Here is a 4,785-nt window from a genome sequence, read left to right as displayed (position 1 = left end):
AACAATCTATTTTTCAACATACAAACAAGCCAAATGGCAATGCATTAAAGAACTAAAACAGGATGTTTTGGTACCAGCAACATCATCTGGGCACTTTAAGTAGAAACAAAATTTGGTGACCATACAATCAGTTTGCCAGAAATCGATGGTCAGCTTTTTGGAAACAACACGAAATTGGTAACTCGTAATTTAATAATGCTCTTACACCAAATTTCTAAAATTTTATTAGTAGTTAGGTGACAAAAGTACATAACTACGAGAAGTCTATGTTTTAAAATTTTATTAGTAGCAACCGTATTGCTCAACTCCATTCTGGTCCAGCTACCAAATTGGCCTAAAAGAGTTGGGCTCAAATTTGGACCTAAATCTACAGTAGGCAATTCTTGTAAGCAAACTGTCCACTAGCATATCTGCGATTCTCTCAATCTCATGAAGGTGAACTTGGTTCCCTTTCATCTAAGTCAATGAATGAGGAGCTACATCATGATTGGCTCGAAGAAAAGCGAATTAGCTATGCCATTAGCAACTGTACCAATTCGCCAAGTTCCATTTTTTCATGCCATGTGGCACCGAAAGGAAGGAGATTATTCTGGTAGAGAATATACACAGGATTGCCAAGAGCATGCTAGATGTATATTTTCCTAATGTGAGATGACAAAATACCAAATAGGTTCAGCTCAAATCAATATGGAAACTTTGCACCTAAAAATGATAATATATTAGCTTTTATTTGGTTGACATGTTGGGAGGGCCAGAGCAAAACAACTCCGATGGATGCTTAGAAAATATCATCAAAAAAGGTAAATCAAATTCTAGTTTCTCGAATATCAAAATGAGTTGTGATTATTCTCATACCAATTTCTTCCATGAGGAATTAATTTCTGCTGGGAGGCTTTTAACAAGTTATTGCTGGCTGTCAAACATTGTTCAGCTCATGACCCTACCAAAAGAAAAGACCGTACTCCATGAGGTACTGATGATAATAATACTAAGAAAAGGAATTACAAAATACAATAGTGCATACCTGTATGTTTTCCATCATGGAACTGTGCGTTTTTTGATGACTTGAAGGTTTCTAAGAATTCTTTAGCCTTCTGCAGCTCTAGTTTCTGTCTAGCCTTGTCCCACTGTGTTCATCAGCCAAAATCTTGATAACACGCGGCAATGCTCGCCCTGCTGCATCAGTGTCAAGAAAAGCAAGCCGAGACCTCCTGGCAAGGAAATCAATAGCAGATGCACAGTACTCATGCCGAGCACAGTATGCAACCTCAGCTCCAGAAATAGATATCCATGTGCAAGCCGCTTCCCTAGATTCTCATTCTGCAAAAACAGAAAAATTAGGGAGATTACTTGAAGAAATCATGAGTCCAAACAAGTTTGCTCTGAGACTTCACACACCTTAAGCATGTGGATTATCCACAAATGGAAGCATATGCAGATAACCAAAACTATGATCTTAACCAACTAATGGTTTCCACCAATCTGGTTTAACATCATGAATACTGCTTGACCACTAATATGTATTGAAAGCCCATATCCCCATGAAAGCAAGCTTTCTCTTCCTCCGACCACCATGGGCCTGTATTTCATTATTGTAGGTTTTAATTATTCTAAATCTTGTGGTAGATCTGAGGTGGGTACAGATAATGGAAGTGCCCGCCTTGAACCCGACCCCATTTATATATAAGCCTTAATGATTATGATATTTATAATAATAATGGAGAAAAAAGTATTGTGATTGATCATGAGAAAGATTAATCATATGAAAGTTACAAGATATATGCTTAGTTGTTCACTTTTTTACTTAATTACCTTTCTTAGCTTATATGACATTCGACTTCCTCAAGAAAAATATCTTTGTTTGCTATTTTCATTATTGTTGAAAATTTGTTTTGTTATGTTCTACATCTTAACTCCTATTTTATTTAATATTATGTGAAGTAGTGAGATTTACTTTTATATTATATTTTTGTTTGTTTGATTTGTATGCAAGAAAATGATTTCTCACAACTTTACCCACCCTGACCTATCCAAATCCATCCCATATAACTCATCCGTCTCGCTCTGCCTAAGGCTGGTATGGAGGTCGTATAGATACGTGGTTCCCAATTGCAGGGTGGGTACAGGTAATGGCCTATCAACCAATACCCACCCTCTCGCCATCCATACATTCATCATTCACATAGATACGCACATAAGATTGTATGTCTATTTTACAACTATTAGTTTCATAATGGTATTTCTCCAGAATTTTCCTTCACTATTGCAATTATTATTTACTTATTCTCATCATAGTAACCAGAAATTTTATCATCCCCAAATGACAGAACTATAGCACCTCCCTCTATGGCAGGTTCTTCTAGTGGACTGAATGTGGACTTTGATGTCAATTGACAATCAATTGTTTCACTACAACAACCTTGAATGCTTGTTACACAGATCTTAACTTTTCACTATCACCACTGGAGACCTGCCTTCTCTGACTTCCATCGCAAATACAGTATTCTCTTCTTTCGAAACCATTCCATGCTTCCAACGGTTGCCAACAAAATTAAATGCTTCATTGGCTAGTTTCCAAACATAAAGCTAATTTAATATCCTGAGTTTATTGTTGTTTTATTATCTTAAAATAAAGAAAATAGATTTAGATAAAGAAAAAGAACATTAAGTCATGAAAATAAATGTTCAAACATTATAAAACAATTCTTAGCCCACTAAAATAAAGCAACCATCATAAGATTAGCTGACATTGAGAATTATGATGAGATATGAGTGAGCAAAGATATCAAAGATTTTTTCCTTGGTCCGAACAAACGTCAATGGTTGTTTAAGCCCCCATCATATGATAAATGGTCATGAATCTTCTCTGAAGTTTAATATTATCCAAGGAAACAACATGGAGAATGAATTTTGATTAGAAAATTTATAACTGGCCATTTGAAAGTCTATTGAAGGCAAAATTAGGTGTTCTTCACTCAATAATTTAAATTTTCTACTGTATATTTAGGGATAAAGCTCAAAGTTGTTATTTTTTATTTTTATACAACTCAATAATTAACAGGTAAAACAATGATACGTAGATTTTACATTTGCATTGACTATTGCATCTGAAGATTCTCAACAATGATTTCTAGGGAAGAAGTCTGACCTGAGCAATCGTAGCCACACGTTCAGCCATAGTACCATATGCTGAGATAGATGCTTGGCAATAGCACTGTCCATTACCCCAGGAATAACCTTCCCACCATGTGTCTTCTTCATGCGTACATATTGCTGCGCGATTACAGTGAATGATGCAGGATCCATCCATAACCACCAACAATTTGCAGGTGGTCGGTCACACAGCCATTCGTAGGGTTCAACTTGGCTGACTTTATAGCTGCATCAACTGCATCTTCAGCCATGCTGGAAAAGCAGATGGTAAGCCGATTACAATGAATGTATAAATAGGAGAAGATCATATCCATAGTGTAGCAAGCCAATAATGATCATAAACCTTAACATGAACCTAGAAACCACCAGTTAGAAGGAATTATAAGGTGCAACAAAGATAATCATTTTCATATCATGATTTCATCAAGATGCCAATAATATCAGGGAATTTTATGGACTTATAAAAGATGATGGAAAGCAAAGCATGGTTCACTAACATCATAGTATGTAATTTTTTTTGCATGACGCTTGATTGTTTTCTTTGTTGCTAGAATGAGCATTTCATTCAAGACACCAAAACAATTTCCAGTGTTGACCTAATAGTAACATTCTACTATGAGCTCAATTCTTTAAGTCTTATTTTTACCCTGACATAATCATGCATATGTCTATAAAGCTCGGGTAAGTTCATCTTTAATACATAAATAGCAGCAAAGTCTAAGGTACTATGGGAAAAAAATTTCCTTCTGCTGGATTTCAGTGTGTGTATGTGGGTGTGATGCAACCTTTCGTCAACTTCCTAAATGCAAAAATATGAGCCCAAGAAGTAAAGCGCTCACTTGGTTTAATATCATATGAAAAATACATCAGATATTAGTAGGTTATCAGTATGATACAAGATGCATGAGTTTCTATTGCTCATGCCTGTGCAAACTGTTGCATATCATCCTATTTCAATGTCTATCAAAAACATATGCACCAATCTATTGATAAGTAGTGGTACATACTCGTTCCCTCCTTTCCAATTTTTAACATATGGCAAGACCAACCTGATGACTTTGTAATTATTTGAGATATTCTAAAGTGGTTTCAATTAGATCTTTTTCCCTATTAAGAATTTGAAAGCTAGATTTGCAAATTGGGCATTGTAACAACCAAAATGATTTCTACATCGGAGGAAAAATTAAAATAACAGTAACATATAGGAAGGACATGTGTAGGCATGTGTTTAGTCCCTCATTTATTTCATGTTGGAGAGATCTTGGGTGCTTATATAGAGCCAAGAAACCTAAATAATACTTTCTGGCTAGCCTTTTTAGGTGAGATCTTAAATTGTTATAAATGATATCAAAGCCTAAGTTCATGTATCCTAAGGCTTAACCTAAAATGAGTGGAGTGCAGACATCTAGGTTGGGACATGATAGAAATGGTATAGAGAGGACCCAACCCATAGTCCATGTGGATTGGGGGAGACTGCAACAAGGACCCTTTTGGTTTGACCATGGGCTCATCATGGTATTTGTAATTGAATTTGAATAGATTTGAACCCTTAACATGGTGAGGACACCAAGGCTTAAACACGGGTAGTATGTAAGGATCTGTGCTAGCATGTGTTTGGTTCAACATCAATTT

The 4,785-nt window shown here is 35.8% G+C and overlaps 1 long non-coding RNA gene across 1 annotated transcript; it reads right to left on the bottom strand.

The window, feature by feature from the left end:
- Nucleotides 1-773: 773 nt before the first annotated feature.
- Nucleotides 774-3,163, bottom strand: LOC140852483 (uncharacterized). Its single transcript, XR_012135369.1, has 3 exons — nt 3,149-3,163; nt 1,025-1,320; nt 774-940 (listed from the first exon to the last, which is right to left on the bottom strand). It is a non-coding gene; the product is annotated as an uncharacterized lncRNA (long non-coding RNA).
- Nucleotides 3,164-4,785: the final 1,622 nt, after the last annotated feature.

Source organism: Elaeis guineensis, chromosome 11 (genome assembly GCF_000442705.2).
Source record: "Elaeis guineensis isolate ETL-2024a chromosome 11, EG11, whole genome shotgun sequence".
NCBI classification, from domain to species: Eukaryota; Viridiplantae; Streptophyta; class Magnoliopsida; order Arecales; family Arecaceae; genus Elaeis; species Elaeis guineensis.
Note: the sequence above shows the minus strand (reverse complement) of the source record. Positions and strands in the feature narration are given on the sequence as shown.